This window comes from Camellia sinensis, chromosome 7 (assembly GCF_055761805.1).
Source record: "Camellia sinensis isolate YWXY chromosome 7, ASM5576180v1, whole genome shotgun sequence".
Classification (NCBI taxonomy): domain Eukaryota; kingdom Viridiplantae; phylum Streptophyta; class Magnoliopsida; order Ericales; family Theaceae; genus Camellia; species Camellia sinensis.
The window spans coordinates 113,361,310-113,375,614 of record NC_138967.1 but is presented as its reverse complement, the minus strand read 5'-3'; positions in this window follow the sequence as shown (position 1 = coordinate 113,375,614).

Here is a 14,305-nt window from a genome sequence, read left to right as displayed (position 1 = left end):
AGTTAAGAAGAGAGATGAAAGAAAGCATCTTGATTCAACATAAAAAACACATAACTAATGACAAAAGCAGCTTTAATAAAGGGTTGTTATTAGTTTCTCTTTTTATAGTTCTGTAATATTTTTGATATATTTATGCATCTTATTTTTACTAAAAAAATAAATTAAATAAAATAAAATAATATAAATACACCCATTTGAGATTTGTTTAAAATATATTTGTAATGGTTCTAGAAATTATAAATACCCAATTGACAAAAAAAAATATTTAACAAAATTAATAGAAAAAGGTGAAATTCTTATTTACTTTTTCATATAACAATAAAATTATGAAAATTGTTAATTAAAATATATTTATCAAATCATTAAAACTCTCAAGGGTAAATCATATCGGTGGTCCCTATATTTTACCTCTTGTATCATTTTAGTCATAGGCTTTCAATTGACTGAATTTTGGCCCTTAATTTTAAATTATGCATCAATTTAGCCCAGTTGATAATATTGTTAGTATTTTTTTAAGAAAAAATATCACTAAATTGATTGAGGTTAACTTACTAAGTTGGCTAAATTTATAATTTTGCCCCTTAAAAATATGGCGCATGACACTTATGTACATATTTTTCATAAAAAAAATAATAAGAGTTGTAATCAATTAGACTAAATTGAGACAAAGTTATAAATTCAAAATCAAAATCCAGTAAATCGAAATTACATAAACTAAAATGGCATAATGACCAAATATAATAACTGTTGTCGTAATTTGCCCAACATCAATTGATGTTTGTCACATAATTTTTTTAAAAAATATTCTAGAACATAATAACTGATAAATTATACATCTTGTGGTTGTGGAAATTATACATGGCGCCCCTTCAATTTTTTAAACTCACAACAAATGATATTTTTTTATTAATAAATAATTAAATCAATTAATAGTTCAAATGATTTCATAAATATATTTCAAATAATAATTTTCATAATTTTACTGTTATATAAGAAAATAATTAAGAAATCACTTTTTTCTGTCAATTTTGTTATATATATATATTTTGTAAATAAAGTATTTATAATTTTTAGAATCATAAAAAATAATTCATATTTTAAACAAAATCTAAAAAGTGTATTTGTTAATTTACTCAAAATATTATTTTATTTTATTTTATTTTTATAGTAAAAATAAGATGCATAGATATATCAAAAACATTACCTCTTATTGCGGCTGCTTTTGTCATCCATTATGTGTTGGCTTGCACCAAAATCACCTCGTGTCTATCACAACATCGTTCTGTGACAGCATGTTCCCAATCCCATCTTATCTCCATATTGCATTATCATTGTCATGATTTTTGAGGAGTTATTACCGTTTGGATTTTAAAAAACAGCAATGATTCAGAACATTAATTTTAGTATTTTAATGAAACATTAATGATGTAACAATGAATAAAAAAAATAAAATAAAAACAAATCAAGACCAAAAATTACATTATTGTAGGTGGAGCCCACTGCCAACTCATTAGAGCTACATTTAGAATTTAAAAATTAGAACTCCAAAACACTTTTCTTTAAAAAATTGTAATTATACCTACCCTATTCACAGTCAGTGGGGAGTCAAAAATTTTTAATAAGTGTGTCATTTATAAATATTCGTTATACAAAGTCTTTAAAAAAAATAATTTCCCTTATACTAACAAATGACAAGCTAAACTAACTATTGAAATCATAAATAAAAGATTTTTTTAATATATTAATAATATTGTTTGGGCAATTTAATTTGATGAGATTTTATATTTTGAAAATGTTGATGATAATCTCATTCATCACTGTATATCAAACACATCATTTTTTATGTTTGTGGCCAATCAATTATTTAATCAAAGATGGCGTGGCTATTGTGTCTCGCACATCAGCCATTGTTGTGTGGTCATGTAGGCTTATTTTAAGATCCGTTTTGATAATTCGAATAATTCACTTTTAAAATTTATTGAATAGAACATATCTAAAAAAATAAAGTTGATTAAATATCATTAACCCTTACATCCACTCACATTTATATTCAGTTTTATATTTTAAATCACATTTATCATTTATTTTTGTAGATGCAAATGTAATTCGATAAAATAGTTAACGATATATGATTAAGTCATTTTTTTGTAGGTATATTTTACTTGATATACTATAAAAAATGAATGATTTTTATCATTAAAATGAGACTTGAAATTAGGGCTGAGCAAGAAATCCATGAAATCCGTAATCCGATCCAGTCCAGTCCAATCCAGTAGGTTTGGATTGATTTTTTGAATCCGTAGTTCGGTTCCGGATTGAAAAATTAAAAATCCGTAGTTCACGGATTGGTTCTGGATTGAACTCCACGGTTCCGGATTGAAACCGATCTGGACCGTATACAAATAGTCTATATTTTTATTATACACCTTCCTACATAGTATCTTCTCTTATTTTATATAAAACTTAAATCCAAACCTAAACTCACATAGTATCTTCTTTTATTATTTTTATTTGTTAGTTTTTAATTTTAATGTTAATTTGTAATGGTCTAAAGACTTATGGTGGAACCAGTTTTCTTATGGTTGTTTAAATTCTAGAACAGTATGGCACTATTATGAAAAGACATATTGTTATTGTGAAACTAATATAGTGTTATAATTATATTTTTATAAAATTAAAGTGTTATATATATATATATATATTTGTTATTTAATTATGTAAATCCGTGGTCCTAAACCGATCCAATCCGTGTTTAAATGGATTGGTTCGGATTGGTTCCACAATTTAAACGGATTGGATTGGTTCTAATTTTCCAAGAACAGTAGATAACGGATTGATCTTGATTTTACCCCAATCCGATCTAATCCGGACCATGCTCACCCCTACTTGAAATAGACTCATAGAGCTACAGAACAATGGTTATTATATCCTCTCCTCTTTCACAACAACCCCCAATTGCCATTCGGCTACGCAACCGACTTTTCGCATACTTCATAGACTTGTATAATTGAAATCCTACATAAACAAAATACAATACCTAATCCTTGTTTTGAACTCAAGAAGAAATAATCAAGACTCCAGATCCTTCAAATGTGTCATTAGCCCACCATACTTCACTTGCCTTTGTTACCTCACAAAGTTGAATTTTTTTCTTTTTTTTGGTTGTGTGAGATTGTTGATGTCGAGGGAGATGGAGCAAAATAAAAAATAAAACTAATTAATGGTGTAAAACATTAGCTTTATATAATTGGGTGGAGTCACTAATTTTTTAATGGGGTCAACCATTGACTATTTTAATTTTTACATTATTTATTTATTTATTTAATTTTTAAAGGTCCTCAGCAGCTTGAGAGGACCATCAGCCCATGAATGGCGTTGTCCCTATTCACAATATAGGTAACGTAATTATAGCGTTCCGTAACAAACGTTCAAGCTGGCTGAAATTTGTTTGAAACCTGAAGCAGCAACGTAAAATGAGGTTGTTTTACATTTTTTTAATATTATTATTATATTTTTATTTAACTTTTTTTTTTACATTAAAAAAAATAACTAATTAAGTCTTATACTCAAGTTTTGTCAACATATCATTTTTATTTGATAGTACACATTTAATGTTTTTGTGACATAAGACCATCTCCAACGGTTCAGCAAACTTGGCATCAGATTTGAAATTTGGTGAGAAATGTACTTTTTGGAGCTCCAACGGCTTCACCAAATTGGTATCAAAATGAGAATTGAACAAAAAAATCATCAAACTGATAACAGAATACAGATTTCACCAAATTACTGTGTGTGACTGTTGGAGGACACCAACCGGTCAACCAGCCAGTTGATCGGCCGGTTGACCAACCAGTCGACCGGTTTCCTTTCAAATAGGTAGGTTCAAACCAGTCAAAAAAGGTTCAAACAAGTAAAAAAAAAAATAATAATAATAATTTGCCCTCACCGGTCGATCGATCGACCAAGCGGTCGACCACTTCCCTCAATTCTGCTTTGATGCTCACCGTTGGAAGAAGAAGTATCAAATTGATAAAACAACCTATTTTTTACTCAGATTTGGTGAAAAAAGAAATGAACGGTTGGAGATGCTCTAACTGGTCTTAAATAGAATATTATCAATTTTAATTTCAAAATTTTTTTTATGCAAAAACAATATTTACTTCTATTCTTAATTAATGTATTCCGCAATAAATACATACATTTGACAAAATAATCATATTTTTTACTAGGGGAATTTGTTAAAAAGTCTCTCAAAAAGAGTTATATGATTCGAGAAAACACGACGACTGATTTTAGGGAAAGTCTACAATATACATTTTTTAAAAGGACATATAATATGTACTTATTTTATTGCCTATATCGTGCTACGTCATAAAAAGTAACCTGCTAAATCAGTCATCTAACAAGTTACATGAAAGAATTATAACTTTTTTTAAATATCATAACAATATTACAATAAATCATAACAATCTCATAATATGCACCACGGTATCAGAACAAAGATACTATCAATCATAAAAATATGACAACTACTCGTAACAAATGTAGTTATCATAATATTTGAATCGTAACATTTTTTATTATGATTCATCATGACAAATCATAACTTTTGGAAGCACAAATTATAACTTTTACTAATGAATCATAACCATAACATCTTTTATTTATTTATTTATTTATTTATCAGAGAAAATTAGAAAACAAGAGAGGCAAACAAGACTATGCTGAAATACTGATCAAAACTGATAAAGCAGATGGAGGATTTGTCACTTGATCATAATCCTCCATCTGGGTGCCGCGGAATAGATTCAGGGCCTAGGAATCAAGTGGTGTGGTATGGAACATGTTGGCTTTTGCTTATTCAAGGTCAAAGATAGTACATGATGTGTAACGCCCTCAAAAAAATAACATTAACCCATCAATATAGACATGCATTGATATATAAAAGTTCCACATTCTTCTATTCATCAGAGTTTCATTACAAAAAGTATTACATGTTAACGACAAAAATAAATGCCCTAAAGGCTTACAGCTTTCCAAGTTAACACTTGGTTACAACAAAAAAGTACTAACTTATTTACACATTAAGCCCTTGGCTTGGATATACATGTAATACATCAAAAGAAATATGACAACAAAAGTGTGTCCGCCTCTAGCCTCCCGAGCTACGTCCTCGGAGGTGGCATGCTACCTGTACCTAAAAATGATATTCTCATATAGGGTGAGCCACAGCTCAGTAGAAACATACTAAACCAAATATGAACAATGACTAAAAGATTAGTAGTTGATAGATGGTCAACACAGATACTTTCCCTTATCACACTTTACGGTTCCATGACATACAAGTCCATATTACAGTCCATTTTCCATTTCTTTTCAATTCTCAATTTATAACCATGGCTCAGAACCTGGCCAAACAACTCATATGAGACAGTATCTCATATCAAACACTTCCCATTTCATAATAGATAAGCATACTAGTTATATCACACACCAACAGATAAGCATACAAGCTATATCACCACTTCCACAGATATGCATATGAGCACTATCACACTTCCAATAACAAACATATGAGCTCTGTTAATACATCACTACATAAGCATATGAGCTCTATCTACGGAGTCCATCCCCTATCTCCTCCTAACACATCCGGTTTAGAGGTCCATCTCCTATCTTCCCCTAAACCACGGAGTACATCCCCTATCTCATCCAACACAACACAATGCATATAAACAATAATTATACACATCATCACACAACACATAAATTTAACGTGTTCTTTCAATCATCATACTCAATGACTCATTCCAGTGATTAGTTTCCGTTTGCCTAATCATCATGCATTGTCTACAACAATCACGACTATCCTCCACCCGATAGCCCAAAGCAGTTATTTCTATACAGAAAGTAAATGCAACAATGGATATATAATCAACATTTCAACTTGGTGAGTGATAAATAATCCAACTACACCCTTTAACCCCTTCCCTTTCCAATTTCCACATTCTCAGTTCAATTCCTCATTCCCAACAATTAATTATACAAATTAATCAATCAATGTAATTAGGGCATTTTCCATAATTAACATTACAACCCTTAGGTTCTATTTTCATTAATGTTTTAACATTAATTTCACTTTTTCCATGCCGAACATGCATCTAGGCTTTATATAGCTAAAACCCCAACTTTTGTAAATTTACACAAAAGCCCCAAACTTTCACCAAATTACCAAACCAACCCAACATCTCAAAATACTAAAATTTAAAGACAAAGCTCATAGTAAAGAGTAGGTTATCCCTACCTCAAAGAATGACTCCCAACCAAGAAGGTGAAGAAAACGAAAGTGCTCCAAATCACGAACTTTTCGGATCAAAAGATAGCCCTCGACGATCAACAACTTTTTTGTAAAGGCCAAAGGTGAGGAAATCACTCCTACTAGATCAATACCTAGAGAGAAGGTAGAGCTCTAGAGTGAGAAGCTCAACAATGGTATTTTTGGAAAAGTAAGAGAGAGAAGAGAAGTGGAAAAAGTGATTTGAAAAGTCAAAACACGGAGCTTTAACCCAGTCTCCCCGCTCGAGCGTCAAACGCCCCGCTCGAGCGTCACTCACAGACTTCCGCTCGAGCGTCAACAATCCCGCTCGAGCGGCAGATACACACTCCCAGAACTTTTACAGAACTAGGTCTCCGCTCGAGCGTCAACTCTCCCGCTCGAGCGTCACACACAACATCCCGCTCGAGCGTCACACACAACATCCCGCTCGAGCGTCAAAACTCCCGCTAGAGCGTACAACACTGCAGAGGAGATACTGGAAGATGGAAAACTACGCTCGAGCGTCGAAAACTCCGCTCGAGCGGACAGACAACAACGAAGGGCCCGCTCGAGCGTCAAAATCTCAGCTCGAGCGTGAAGGCCAAAATCTGGGCAACTACTCTTGGTTTCCAAGTTCAACCAACCTGTTTCAAACTTGCCCAACACAACCCAAGACTCGAACACAAGGAATAGAGGATGTAAACAACACACACACAACAATTAACTCCACGGAACCTAAGTCCGGATACAACAATTAAAGAAAAGGGAAACCGGGATCGCTATATGATGTTCTTTTTGTTCTTGCCAAGATGAAAGACTTGAAAATCCAAGCTTCAATCTTGACCCACAACGGTTTGTAGTACAACTTAAGGCACAAAAGCTAGTGGAACTCCTCAGAGTGAACACACCAATTCAATTCTAATAGATGGTCTATGCAGACAATCATTGTTACAAGAAGCAGTAGCCTTCCTGCGAGAGAATGAAGGGAAGCATTTTGGGCTATGTGTTGCTTCATTCAATACCCTCATGTCAAGGTTCTATAAAATGAGTTACGTAAATGTTGCAAAATCTTTCTTTTGTATGATGTTTAAGTATGAACTACTTCATGATGCATACGGTTACAATATTCTTATTCATGGGTTATGTGTAAGTTTTTAGATGCAGAGAATATAGATGGAACCATCAATAAAATAGGGGTAGAGAAGATCGTCGGAGTTGTATTTCACGAGATGGTCTTCTAGGGCAGAGAAGATCACCGGAGTTTTGTCTGAAAAAATGATGGTTTCGAACCAAAACAATGTGAGCTTTGTGGGATGAGAACGGTGGTGGTGGTTTGGTGACTTTCTCCTTTCTCCTCTCTCACTTTTCCTATTTTCTTTCCTACATATTTTTGTTTGTTTGTATGTATGTCTAAATTTGAGAAATTTGATTCCATTTTTGTTTTTTTTGTTTTTTTCTTTGGTCTTTACCATCTTTACCTTAATAGATCTTTGAATCGATTGAACTGACCAACAAACCGAGTAATTTGAATTGGTCAATTTCAAAGAGTGAACCGATCAACAACGGTTGATTGCTTTCTTATAACCTGATGGGCACGGTTAGATTGGTAGACTACTAATGATAAATTCAATCTGAATCGACTCGTGAACACTCCTACTTGCATGTATAATCTTAGGTTGTCTGTCGATTAAAGTTCAAGAACCTTCGAGTTTGGGGAGTAATAATCTTCATGGAATAAGATTGGAACTGTATTGTGTCTCGTGATGTGAGACTGAGTTCGACCCTCTATGTTATATTAATATTTAGAGTATTGGTTAGTTGTTTGGGTTATTTACACCCTTAGATTATTGAAAAGTATCATTTTGACCCTTGTCACGACCTAAACCCGTCCCTATAGGTTTAGCATCGTAACCGGCCAGTAATCCTTGGACTACCGAAGGCCTCTGAACAGATTAACAAAATTAAGGGGCTAACGGAAGCAAATACATAAATATAGTTGTCCAATGAGCTGTGCTGACTTATATGAACAGAATATTTAAAACTTTATATAAGTATGCAATAGTCATTCATACATTATACCCACACACATTATTAAAGTATCTTAAGTACAGCCAACAACACTACCAAGTCTTATATATACAGAAACAACGGAACTTAAACACAGGACTCTTCGGGAACCTCCACATGAGGCACAATGGTTGGCTGACAACAGAACACAGATCCGAACAAAAGCCTTCAGGCTCGAACTCCAGAATGCCCACCTACATATATATATATATATATATATATACACACAGTGAGCTAAAACCCAATGAATAACATTAAGGTAAAGGGTTTAGTTAACGAAATCCGAATATATCATAAACAGAAAACAGACCAGAGCATAATCATTCTCATATCAGAACATAATAATGGTATATCCCATAGAACACATCACAGAACGTCTTCCGACTAGAGTAATCAGTTCCGGATACCGATTAAACACATATCACCACAATGAAGTGGCTAACGAGATCTCGTAACTACTTGTATGTCATGGACCCGTATTTTCATGCCGTCCCCCATGACTTGGGACTATCTATGGATGCCATAATAGATTTCAAACATAGAATATTCGTTCACGAAAACAGATATCATTTCAGAAATCAGAATTTATCATGTTTCATTTGGAACGTAGTTCATATGAACGTATCTTTACAATAACGTTACTCACAGTGGTTCCAGTAAGTGGTCAATCAATCCTCGAGTTTTGACCTACAATCACAAAATACATAACACAAGCATGTCTTATCATTACACATTCAAGTGGCCATTAAGGCTTAGTTTTCATTACATTGGTTCTTATTCTTTTTTATCACATTGCCTAAAACACACACACTTGCAGTCTCGGAACTTAGTACATTCTTTTTTTAGTGTGTTTCTAATCCATAACCTCATTACTATGGCTTAAAAAAGGTTTAGGAATGCCTAAGATACAATGAGGATGCCAAAACATGCCTTGGAACACTTAGGCAAAATTTCTGAAAATAAGGTCCACGCTCGAGTGTAGCTTTCCTCGCTCGAGCGGACATGCAAAATGTGAATGATCGCTCGAGCGCATATTCCTTCGCTCGAGCGATCTGTAAAAGACATGAAACTTCTGGGAGCTTGCAATTCACGCTCGAGCGGACTTTTGGTCGCTCGAGCGGAGTGCACGCACTTAGAGTGGTTGCTCGAGCGTGAACTCCCACGCTCGAGCGTAGGTGCAAATTTTGGAATTTCTAGATTGTACCTTCAAGCTCAAAACTCAAATTCCAACCTTCAAAACACATCTTTTGGGCCCCAAAACTTGAGATACCATAGTAAACTTGTAAAACATGAAGAATTACGGATTATTTCACAAAATCATGGCCCAAGAGTTTATTAAAAACTCATAATTTCAACTTAAAATATGATGAATGTTGATGAACACAACATGCATGGGTTTTCTTGGTCTTGAGCTTCCCAAAACATGATCAAACACCACAAAACCACTTGAAACTTGATGATTTCCCCAAATGAAGATGATTTTCAAACATACAAGAGAGGATTCATGGAAATCATGCTCAAGCTCTTCAATTCTCCTTCAATTCCTTCATCTCTCTCTCTAGAATTGCACACACTCTCTCTCTAAAAGAAAACCTCAGATTTTTGCACTAAGAGGAGCAAAGAATTGAGCTAAAAAAAAAGAGAGTTAAGGCTCATATATATTTATGGTGCTAAAACACATTAATTAGAATATTAGGCTAACCAAACATGACTCAATTAATTGTTCTGAATCAATTTTCAATAAAACTTGCCATATAGTTCTAAAAATTCCAAATAACATATCGGTGTAATCAATTTCGGTTTCGGATGCCGATAAGGCTTTCAATTTACATATTAAAGTGGAATTCCAAACAGATATTTCTATAAGTAACAGATAGAAGGCCAAATGTCATGCAATTTACATATTAATCCCATAATTCATTTGATCCACTCAATTAGCATCTTTAATCACTGATTAGTAGCTAATTACGGGTCGGGGTTATTACACCCCCTAAACTATAAAAACGTACAAATGGACCTCCTAAACTATTGAAAAGTATCACTTTGCCCTCATAAACTATTAAAACGTACAAATTGACCCTCTAAATTATTGGCGTGTTTCACTTCACCCTTTAAACTACAAAAGTGTTTCCTAATTATAAAAATGTAACAAATTCATTTTCTATGATTTCCCTGATCAAATTAGAAATTACCAAGGAACCATGCATAACACTGAATAGGGAGCCGCTGAATACACCAACTACACCTAACAAACAACCTTGCATCTTTTTTATCCCTCCCACATTTTTATTTGTATAAGTATTTCACATTTACGATGAAATTTGACCGGCTACTTATTATTCTGTACAAAATAATTTTGTCTAATTCACTAATTCATTGCAGACTACTGAGCTTGCCAGAATGGCTGGGTAAGCAAGCAACTAGTTCAAAAAGTTGACCTATTCGAGAATCTCTGGACCTATGCATATTTTTAGGTCCCCAAAATATTTCATTACTTACTACACCTTTCCTCGTCTCTAGGTTAGCCCCTCTTGATCATAGTTCTCCCGAAATGAAACTTCCTATTTGTGGGAAAAAAAAAATTAAAAGGGCATATTGTCTAATCTCGTTCATCCTCCATTGGTTAATACTTTAAGAAGGTTTATAATTTAAGAGGACAAAATAATCTTTTTATTAATTTAGGAGACCTTTGTATAAATAATCCTAATTAGTTTATATTACACCGTTTTGTGTACCATATTATTTTTAGAAGTTATCTTTTTCTTTCATTATTGAGTGTGAGTTGACTGAATACAAAATATTGCACCGGAAAGCGTGTTATGGAAAACCAATAATAAATCCAAACTTATTAAATAAATATTACACTTGGAATTCCATGCCCACATCTTATACAATTGTAGTAGATTTCGGTGAGTTAATTCACCCCTGCAAGTACAGGTCCCAATAGGAGGCAGTTTAGCCTAAACCATTTTTTAATTTGAGTCAACAGGCTATTTAGTTGTACTTATTTCATTAATTAGCATATGATCTGTAATACTAAACTTGAATAAATTTCTACAATTCATTTCATGTACAATTGTAAGAGAAAATTATGTATTAAATTCCCATTAAATTGGGCATTCATACTACCTGTTAGGAATGGACAATGGCATGGAAGGTTTTGGCACAATATTGGTGTTGTTGCGAGACTTTGGGCCGTCAGGAATGGACTACAACTGGCACTTAACCTCAAGATTATGAATTTGCATGTTGAAACTGTTGGAAAAAATTGGTTTATAAGGCTTATTTTGGGTCAATTTTGAGCCCAAAATGGAGTGGGCCCCAAATGTCTTTTGGGGTGAGTCCGAAAAGGTGAAGTGTTCCTTGCCGCGTGGGTTGACGTCGTTTATGAGTGCATGAGAAGTTGACGTCGTTTTCGAGTTCGTGAAATTGAATAAATTCAAGAATTAAATATGAGTTTCCTTATATGGGTTGTCCCACATTGAAAATTGAAGAGAGCTTTTGTGAGTATATAAGCTCTAGACTACAACATCTAGGTTGGGCCCCAAGGGGCACCCCAAGTTTGTAGAAGGAAAGAGTTATGGACAAAGTGAACCCTAACCCAAACCACCACACGCGCGTGCCGCCGTTGCCACCGTCCATCCGTCTGTAGGTGGTAGGTCAGATCTAACTTTAATTTTTTAGACAAAATTCTTTTGAATTTATTACAAAATTATTGCGGGAAAAATTAATTTAAATTTTGTAATTTGAATTTGAATTCAAATTCTTGTCCAAAAGTTATGCCTCCTTCTGTCCGAATTTCCTTCAGTAACTGCCGAACAGTTTTAATCAGTTTCAGATCTTTTAAACTATCCAAACAAATTCAAAAATCTGGACAGTTTCAACTGCAGCAGTTAATCTATTGAAAACATATTGCATATCTGTTTGATTTCAAACAGCACCTGTTGGATTCAAATCACACCTGTTCACTACTTGTTTGCACCTGTTCGGGGCAACTTTTTGTGCCTATAAATACATGGCATTTCCAACAGTCTTTATCATCCAAAAATCAGTCTGCAACTTATATATTTGCTGTCCAATTTTCTCCATTGCATTATTTATTCTTCATTCTAATTTTAGAGTAAATTTAAAAAGAGTATAGAACACAAGGTTCTAGTTCGCCGAACAAATTTATTTGAAGTGCTTCTACAAATTTGTAAAGATCATTGTATCCTGGGGGATAAACGCCACTCAACCGTAACTACCGTAACGAGGCGAATTTGTCTGAAGGACAGAGTGTCACACACTCGACTTAATCTTTTATTTTCATTGGGTTCAACAAAATAAATTCTGCAAGTTTTTATTTTATTTTGTTTGATTAGTTTCAATTTATTTATTTACACAGAAGATTGTTCCAACAGAAACTAATGCAATTCTGATTCGCAAACCTCTTATGAAGAAAGTTAATGATTTTCATCCGCTTAGCAACTTGATTTGTGATTGTAGGTACCTTGTGGACTGGCTCGGGGTGATGGAAATGAAACACATCCTTAGGTAAGCAAATGCTTGCGCCGACTTGCTGGCTAATGAAGTATGAAGGAAGGACTACATCATTTTATTTTTGTTCCTAATTACCTTGTGAAGCATCTTTATGATGATTCTCGTGGGACTGTTTATGCCGGAATTTAATCAAACTTTACTTAATCTATGAATTTCCAATTTTACCACACAAAAAAAGGTTACCAGATTGGATTGTTTATATTGTGCTTTACTTTTGGTGATTTATCAAGGCCTACTTGTTGACAAATTTGAAAATTTGACTCCAAATAGTTGTACCCTTTGAGTTGGGAGGATGTCCGGAAGGTCACAACTCTGGTGAATGCTTGCAACCTTTCCAAAGAGACAAATGAGTATATAAAAACTTCCATCCCCTCACTTCAATCGCATCCGATTTCAATCTAGATTTCCTTTCCTCCTCCTCCATTGCTCTGTATATTATTTTTGAGATTTTAAACTGGGCAAATGCACACATTTTTGGTTCATTATACACAAAAAATAGTGTAATTTTTTGTGTGGTGATTTTGCATAAAATAAAATTTTCCAAAAAATATTTTCCAACACTATTTGCTTTTTGTATGGCATGTTTTCAAAACACATTTAGCATTTCAGGATTTTTCATGGTCTACTAAGCATGTTTCCAAAATGCATTTTTTTAGAACACATACTGTGTCATCCAATTTTCAGGGCTTAGAATCACTGAATATCGTTGTACGTTGCAATTGGGGTTTTTTAGCGTCTATTTGCTTCTCATAAGAAATGGGAGGCATGCAGGCCCAACCCTATGATTTAGGGATCTAAGATGAATTTCGGAAATAAGAGCCCCTCTTATATTGAAAAAAAAAAAAAAATCATGGATAAAACATAAGTTACAACAACTTTTTTATTTATTTGTAGTCACAAAAAAATTTACTTGCACATATAATTATTAAAATTATAAACAAAACAATTTAATGAAACAAAATTAGGATAAAAAATTAGGAAAAAATTATTCAATTAAAACTGATAAACACCTAAATAAAAAAATTAGGACAAAATTATTTATTCCACTAAAATCTAATAGATAAAAAAGGTTAAAAAAAAAAATTAGAGCAAATTTGTTATTCCACTACCTGATAAAGAAAGAATGTAGAAAAAAATTAGGACAACTTTATTTAATAAAATCTGATAGCGAGAAAGAGGACTTACTATGAGAGAGAGTGTGTGTGTGAGAGAGAGAGAGAGTGAGTCGCCAAAGGAGTGTGTGAGAGAGAGAGTGAGTTGCTCGCTCAGTGCTGTACTGTTTTTGCCTGCCCTACTTTATGATCATTCTTCCTTCTTTCTTCATCACTTCGTGAGAGAGAGGGAGAGAGAAAAGAGAGAGAGATTGAATTGAAAGCACTGAAA